The sequence below is a fragment of the Mytilus galloprovincialis genome, chromosome 14, assembly GCF_965363235.1.
Source record: "Mytilus galloprovincialis chromosome 14, xbMytGall1.hap1.1, whole genome shotgun sequence".
Lineage (NCBI taxonomy): Eukaryota > Metazoa > Mollusca > Bivalvia > Mytilida > Mytilidae > Mytilus > Mytilus galloprovincialis.
The window spans coordinates 54,246,586-54,255,856 of record NC_134851.1 but is presented as its reverse complement, the minus strand read 5'-3'; the positions used below and the strand labels follow the sequence as shown (position 1 = coordinate 54,255,856).

Genomic DNA, 9,271 nt, shown 5'->3' with positions numbered 1-9,271 from the left:
CTTACACCAGTCTTTTTAATAGTTGAACGCCACAGAGTCATGGCATAATTATATATTCTGAGTTGAGCTTTCATAATCCGAAATTAACAATTCAAGCAAAATACATGCGGTTGTCTAAAATGCCTGTCTAGTTCTAGGTACATTTGAAAATACATAAAAAGAATCTGCTGTTATTGGTGTAGCAATATTGGCTTCAGTAAGACGAATTGTCCATCCCCTATCACGCAATATGTCACCCATAGTTTCATAACAAGTCATTTCAATGTGCCATCCACCAAACATGACGATACACTTATCTTTTCCCTACAAATCAGGCCATTCCCATTGAATTTGATTTAGGCATTTCCAGAAGTGGCTGATCTGCAGTTACAATTGATGTTTCTCCGGGATTAACCACATTTTTGCCTTAATTATCGAATACCTGAGAAATGCTTGGTAGTGCATACAAATCACTCTTGATGTCTATAAATAGTTTACACATGCGCAAAAGTGTTAAACACATGTGTAGCATAACCTCGAAAAATGTTATTAAACCAATTTATAATATCATTAGAAATCTAAAAACACTAAATATGTGATGTTAGGAATGTATCCACCTAACCAGGTATTTGGTTTTTACTAAAAGAAGTTCAAAGAAAAGTTTTCCAGAAAAATCAGTATTTTCAAACTAAAAAAAAACAGCCATTTTAGAAAATGGCCGTGGATCCATCTTGAAAAAATTTTTTTTTAATGGCCGGCAGTTATTTCTTTAAAAGTATATAATAATGATGCTTTGTGGTAATTTTCATGCTTGTATCATCATTTGCACAATTCCCTCGATTTTGCTTGCTAATATCTTCCACTATTTCTAATGTATACTTCATTAAACGCTTGCATCAGATTCCATTGACTATTATGCGCTTAATTTCACAACTGATCTCAGCAGCTATATTGTATATATATGGCAATTAATTATATATGAGAGCATTAAAAAGATTAATATCTCATATAGGATTGAAACAACTAGCAAATGCATTATTTACTTCACAATTTTGACGTTTGAGTTTGTATTGAAGCAAAGTAATTTATAATTCCATGACAATTAAATAGACACTCAATATATAAGATTGTTTTAAAGCTTTGATTTAAAATGTATTATTAAATATTTTAAAGAAAAAATAGAATTGGCAATGAATGTTTACAACAATAAACAAATTCTTAAACATAAACAAGATGCGGTATTAGTGTAAATTAAGCAACTCTTCAGCGCAGTTTAAATGATGTAAACAAATTCCAAAACTCGTTTTTAATTTGCTCTTATCGTAGAAATAGTAAAAAATATCAGAATAGCTAAATGACGCTTTTAATATCTAATATAAATGTATTCGTCCATTCATAATAGTGAGAGAGGTGTGCATGAATTGAAGAGTTTTTGCTTCTTTTTTTTTGGTGTCACAATAAGGCTGGATGATTTGAGTATTTGAAAAAAGTGAAAAACTTCAATATTTACAACTCGTGATTTATAGAAATACATGCAGGCTATTCATCTGAATTGCATTTTGTCAATCTAGTTAAGAGGAAAACCAATATTATTTTTAAACCTCAAAATGGTACAAACTCTCTGGCTAAATAAATCATTAAAAGAGGGTCGAAATAATACCAAAGGGACTTAACATTTCGATTGGAAACCTTCCATTTAAAACTAAGACGCACTTATCTAACAGCGCCTACAAAACAATTATTTATCTCCACGTTTATACGATATTCCAAAGCTTCTGTGTGCTTTTATATGACAAATTATAATTTTGAAGAAGTTACTTTATACATTAACTTGGTTGCTTTTTCACAAACTTAACATAAAATTCCAAATATTGTGAATACGTGACCCAGTTTACACATCTATAGCATGTAGAAAAGATGTGTTTAGTTCTTATTATTCTTAGCAGAACATTTTCAATATTCAAATACCATGTTTAATTCATTGTCTTCTAATTATCAGCAAATGAACAAAAAATGTCATAACTATTGAGTTAGCCACCATAATGACTTTCTGAAATCCATAAATGTGCGATTTTAATGTAAAAGTATAAAAGGAAATGGCACATAACTCATAAAAACTACTTTTTAATGAGATATTTCCGAATTCGAAGCGAACAAGTAACATAAGAATTATGATAATTCGAAATGCGATTCCTGTTTTACAATAATACTATTTTAGCAAATGTACATATAACTATATATAAATTCATCTCATCGAAAGTTTGTTGGAGCGGTATGTATATTGTTTTATTGTAGTTATTTCGCTTGTCATTTTGTCGTCTGAGACTTACCATTGAATTTGCACTTACTATGCGAAAACGACTGATGCCACATGTGGATCAGGACCATCCCGATGCACTTGAGATCAATATCAGTATTGTGTGTGGTTAGTTTTGCTTAGTCTTTAGATTCATATCTAGAGTCTTGAGACCGCTGTTAGTCTTTTGTGTTTTTGTGCCAAGATGTTGTCCGTTGTCCCTATAACGAAGTAGTTTTGTGGGTTTTTTTTTATCATTTGTCTATTTGTGTGGGTTTTGCGTCATAATCATGTAAAAAAAAAAATTATCTCTATTAATGATTCAAAATAAATCATACATTTTTTAGACAGGGCACCAGACATTGTTTTTTTTTAAGTATAAAATTGATTAACAGTACTGGCAAGTCAAAAGCAAAATCTTTACATTTATTATCTATATACTCAATGATTATATTGATACATTGATCTGGAAATAATCTAATCAAAAGTAATTGAATATAAAAAGGGAAAATATTATTGCCTCCCCCCTCATTGTTCCTCGATAATTAAGTAAGAGATTATCAACATTAAAATTAATAAAGTCGCTGTAAGCACTAAAATGCCTTGTTTTGAAAACATTTCAGACACTTGTGAATTTAATTTGTATAATGGAAAGTCGTTCTGATTTTTGTACAGATTTAAAAATGTTGGCTAATTATAATGTACAGAACATAGATTTCTATTAACAATATTCGACAATCTCTATTATTTGATTGCTTTTTTTTTTAGATAAGATTGTTATTTTCGATTTGAATTGGTAGGTTTAAAACAAAATTAAGTCAGAATAGATCAATTTAAAATGCAAACTTATACAGATTATATCCTTCATGAAATATATATATATATATATTAACGTGCTTATTACTAATTTAACGTCGTGTAAAACTAAAACTTGTTTACTGTGTTATCAATATTATTTTCCTTAAAGAGGCTCGCGGGTATGACCAATTCAGCAAAAAATTAAACATTTATTTTTTCATTACAAATTTTGTTTATCACACTATTAGTTATTATTAGTTATACTATGGTACAAAAATTTCCCAGACAAATCGATTTGGTTTGGCCTCTAATGACTTTAATTTTTTTTTATATCATTGAAAAAGCTCCAAACTATCTCCCTTTGGTGCCAACATGTAATTTTTTGAGATTTAAATTGAAATATCTTTTTTAACTCATTTGTGACCTATATTTTTTATTATTGTTTTCAAACAAGCTGTACATAAACCAAATAATTGTAAAATTTAAGCCATTTCTGTAATTTAATTCTTTTTTTATTTCGATGTTACCAATATTTCTCCTATTATTTCAACAGAAAAACAGGACATTAACAAAAATGTATGCTTCTTTCGGAGGCAGATTGTGATCGCAAATGAACGGTGAACCCATATTTTTATTTTATATTTCTATTAGGTATAAGATAAGGTTTAATCATAGAAAAAAATAGCAAAATCCTATATTAGAAAAAAAGTTGATTTAGACCCACGAGCCCCCTTAAGCAGAAATAATAGATAATTGACTTTTAACAATTTCAAATATAATGAATATAGTAAAACAGTTTTGATTGACACATTGTTTATCTAAATGAATTCTATAATTGAGTGTTTTAACAATGTCATTTCGATTGTACATGTGTAGTTGAGTATTCTAATATGACGTGCTTCTTTCGCTTTGTAAACAACACCGTTATAAAATTTTCGATATATCTATACTTAGCGCAGACTCCAAGATGTACACAAATGGCTGTTTAAATATGCCTCCCACGTAAATCCACATGTATCGTAACCTATGTGTAAACGGTTGTGGAATTCGCTGTGTTAACAATTACAATTGAATAAAACCCTACAGAACATTTATTCTGATTCTGATGCATAACAAAAAGAATTAACACATTAGAGAACGGAAAAATGGACAAAAACAAAACAAATTAAAATTCCGCGAAATTCCAGTAATGATTTTTGCGCATTAACGTCATTTCAAAACATGACGTCATACGAATGAAAACGTCAAAGCTGATGGTTTTTTTTATTGCGTTTACCTTCTAAACTCGGATACAATTGCATTAAAATAAAGTATTGAGGTAGGTGTTGCTTGTTTTCTGTTCTATCGCATTATTCGCACATTTACTGATTTCAGCAAGTCAACATGGCGACTCCTTGGTTACAACATGTCAACAGTGAATTTGACGGCAGCTTACGACAAAAATGTAAATCTAAAATTGCAAATTTTGGGTTTACTGAGAAGTAAAAAAAGTAAAAAGTGGGTAAAATAGAACAGCCACACACACGGTATTCCCATCATCGCTTCAGTTTTTTAATGATCGTATTTGTCCTATTAGAATCGAAATAATTCATGGAAGCCATAGATTTGTTGTAAATTTACACATGGCCTGGGCCGTGATATTCGTTAATTTTATCCCTCGCTAATGCTCAGGATAAAATTCGAATATCACGGCCCAGGCCATGTGTAGATTTCCAACAAATCTATGGCTTCCATGAATTATTTCTTAATTGTACAATACTGAGGCTAGATAAGAAAATGAAATATAACAGATTTAACGATCTTCAGGTGAAAAATACTATTGTAATTCAAAGTCTACTAAAAATAAATCTTAAACGACAATTTTTTTTATCGAGATTATTAGGAGGGTTTATCGCAAGCAATGCCAACTACCTAGGCGTCATACATTGTGATTATATAGAACAAGCTGTATGGCAGCAAATATATGGAATACCTTGCAGATCAGTTTTATCGGTCTTATGTAGGATAAACTTATCATGCAGAAACTTTGATATAATATCTTTTTACACATCTAAATATTGAAAACGATAAGACTGAATTTTTACGCCAGGTTACATACATCATCGAGAATAAAACATATACGTAGTCGTATATTTTTATGGACGCCATTAAAAAATCACACTCTTCTATACACTAGGCTAGAACCGTGACATCTCGAGTCCGTGACTTAACTCAAGAACCTCGTCCTATTTTAAGCCTAGATATGTAGAATTCGTACATGGAAATTATTAGGTGCACAGTAATTCCATGCATAATGACGAAGATCAGATGTGAATAGTACCCGTATTTATAGCAAATCCTGAATACATCCTTCGGTTATGCGCCTGACAGAGGTGGAACGTACAGATTAAGTGACAGATATCAGGTAATTTTGTGACATATACTGTATCGGATTCGATCCGGAACTTGTTAATAAATTGTAATATTAATTACGTGGAAAACAAAAGGGCCTAAATGGTATAATTCATAAACTACAATATTGTCCTATATCAATTATATGAAAAGTTAAATTCTGCGGCAGTATGTAGACTGAGTATGTGAGATAGTGTAAAACAGAAAGTCTCCGAGTTTGGATATTTGTATATTTTGTAAACAAATTGTCGTTTTCTGTTGAAAAATAAATGTTTCAAAGACAAATTAAGAAAATACAAAACACTACATTTAAACGTCATATTAAAGATATTTCCTAATATTTTATGGTTTCAGAGTTAAATAGAATTAGTGGCTTTCTTTAGAATGTATAAAGTATAGAAGTTTAAGGATTTCGTGGTTACAGGTGATCATAAAATTAAATGTTCAACGAATGACAATTTCTCTATAGACTTGTATGTAGACTTTATCCAAACCACGGAATTTAATATCCACGAACATGTAAGTTTCCCTAATCCACGAAAATTAATGAATCCATAGTATTTGTAGGTTCTAAAAGCGATGTTAGATATAACATACACATAGAAATTTCAGTCATCGATTTCACGCGAATTTAAATTCATGTGAATCTCACGTGAAATTTACATAAACAAGCTTTAACATGTCACTCTAGTGAAATTAATTTATGTTAGTTTCACAAGTATCTCATGTTTCTGACGTGAAACTGGTTTTCAAATTCAATTACAGCAAAAGGCCTTGAATGTGTAGGTAAATGTAATATCTTTAGTTAACTTGCTTGCTAGCTGAACCGTGAAGTCATTATTATGTTAAGATTACTCCTCTTCTTTAAGAGTAGACTACTCCGACAGACAACCAATATAACTGTATGTTACTTAACAACTCTGAAAGGAGGGTAGTGTACCTGATCTAAAAAAAAAATCACGATTCAGCTAGCAAGTAAGCTTACCAAATATATTACTTTTATCTACACCCTCAAGACATTTTGCTTTAAAATCATGAAAAATGCTTAGGTCTAATTTAGTCTTAGATGCAAGAATTTTTCTATTAACTGTTAGTGGCTTTGAAATAGTTGGCAGTAACTGCAAGTACTCTCAGATCTATAAGCGGTGTCTTTTTGTTGTTGGGATGTTCAAGTACCCGGCCACGGAAACTCTGTGTGTTTTAGACGTATTTCTTTTTGTATCCATCTAATGACTTAAGTCTTTTTAACTGATTCTAATAGTTCGTTCTTATGTTGTACTGTCACACAACTGTCCTTGGTTAGGCGGCGGATTGAGGTCCCGCTAACATATTTAACCTCGTCTTATTCTGTATGTATGTGCCTGTTACAAGTCAGGAGTCTGTTATTCGTTGCTTGCCGTTTGTTGCTGTTTTACATATTTGTTATTAGTTAATTTTCATTGTATATATAATTTAGGCCATTATTTTTCTCGTTTGAATTATTTTATGATTCGGTGCTTTTTTATAGCTCACTATACGATCTGGCCTGTACTCATTCTTGAAGGTCCTAAGGTAACGTACGAATTTTCTTTTTTGTCCCATTTTGTCTTTTGTGAAGAGTTGTGTAATTCGCAATCACACAACATCATCTTATTTTATACAGTTGTTTTTTTTACAGTTAATGCATTATTGCTTGCAATACGAGATTCCTTTAAACAGATCAAACAATAGAAAACAAAACAAACAAACGGAAATGGTCATGACGATCTAAGTAGCTCTTAAAGTTACCGAATTTAGAAAAGACATCTTTGAAAATAACCTGAACCTTTTGCTAGTTTTATTATGATGCTTCGTGCAAAGCAGTTTTCATAACAAAACATGCGACAATTATATTTGCCCTTTTGTAGATAAAGTAATAATGATAAAATTACAAAGAAAGACCACAAATGTCCTAAATGCTTTATTTCTAGTTCGCATATATTGAAGCCATTAGTTGTGTCAGTAAAAAAGCATCTCCACATTTCCATATCAAAAGGTCCCAAATCATCTTCTAATTGAACTGCCTGAAAAAGTAAAAAAAAGAAAAGAAAATAATGAACATAAAAAGTTTTGCTAAGTCGACAAAAATCGAATTCAAAATTAATTCATATAGGAGGAAGTCAATAAAACCGGATAAAATGTTCCTAACGGATATTTTTGGTTTTCTTCTTCACTATCATATCATGAGACTTACTCCCCGGTTCGAACTTACAGTGAGTTATAAAGCAACAGTAATACACTGCTGTTCATACGTCATAAATCGATTGAGAGAAATATCATAGCAAACTAAAACCGAGGGAATCTAAAAGAACATCAACTATGATAGGTAAACAACGAAGTAGCAGAAACACTGAAGTGCAACAAAAACGAAACTATCGGATGGTTGACACTTGTGTACTAGGACCTACGTACCATTTCGGTTCACCTGTGATTCCAGCAACTATGTTTGTGCGGTTTTTATTTCTAAGTTTTTAGTTTTATGTAGACTGTGGTGTGTCTATCATTGTTTTTTTCTTTTTGTTTGTCATGATTTTCGGGTTTTCTTCTACTTATGCAATTTGATTGTCCAATTGGTAACTTCCTCCTCGTTTTTTTTTGTAATATCGTTTCTTTTACATTGTATAGCAATAAAATAACATTCAAAGAGGCATCTGAAAAATCAAATAATAAAAAAGTTTAACATTTATTTACTGACAGGTCTGTAAATTATTTATATTCATGATTTGCAAATTCAAGGTTGAAATAGATATATTGATCTGCTATTAATCTTAAGTACTGGTATATGAATATGACAGTTAACGTTATTATTGTCTGAAATGTACTTTGATCTATTTATGAGAATCGTTTACTTACATATCCGATGTCGGTTTTTATTACTTTATCAGGATATTTCCTTTTCTGATTTTTCCACTTTGCTATCATAATTTTAGCTTCCAATGATTTGACACACAGGAAAGCTACGAAAAGAATACAAAAAAGCAACACCTTTCTCCCATAAAGTAAATCCACTAGAAAAAGGACTATCAACGATAATAAAAATAAAGTTGATGCTAGCACGATACCCCCTTTAAAGGAAGGCATGTCAATTCATCTTGAAGTTGGTCATGTAATGAACGCTGATTTTTTCTGTTTTAAAATCTCAGACAGAAAAGGTTTATAGATTATTATAAAAATTGTATTTCCTTTGTTAATATTTAATGATCTATGACTATTTAAAATAGTTCTAATGGTTGAATTTAAATTTGAAGGTACATCAAATTCATTCAATGTACAAGTCAAATGATAACATAAAATAGATTATCGTGTGAGAAACGGGATATCGTTGACAAAGAGAAAAAAAAATTAACTTTAAACAATTTGAAGTATTATTGATTAACATACAAATGTTCTGACTATTCAAATGATTCTTTTTTAATGAATTATTTTTTAAACCGGCTGTACCTCATGTAGATTATGAATATGAATTGGAGTAATGTGCATTACGCAGTCTCGTTTCATAAGGAATGTAATCTTCAACGCTAAGTTGTTCTAGATAGTCACTTGATGACATAACTGGTTACTAATTAGAAATAGCATAATTGTAACGGGTCATGAGAAACAAAAAACAATTTAAAATACAGATTAAAATGAATGGAGGTTAATTTTCAAATTACATTTCATAGTCACAAAAATACTTAACTGCAGCGATTACAATATAATCAAGATATTCAAGGTACAATTACAGTTTAAATAAAAATAATGTCACTGACAATCCAAATTGTGCATACTGCCAAGAACACGCAAAAACAA

General features: G+C 30.6%; 1 long non-coding RNA gene across 1 annotated transcript; it reads right to left on the bottom strand.

The window, feature by feature from the left end:
• Positions 1–7,388: 7,388 nt before the first annotated feature.
• Positions 7,389–8,602, bottom strand: LOC143057985 (uncharacterized). Its single transcript, XR_012972903.1, has 2 exons — positions 8,336–8,602; positions 7,389–7,506 (listed from the first exon to the last, which is right to left on the bottom strand). It is a non-coding gene; the product is annotated as an uncharacterized LOC143057985 (long non-coding RNA).
• Positions 8,603–9,271: the final 669 nt, after the last annotated feature.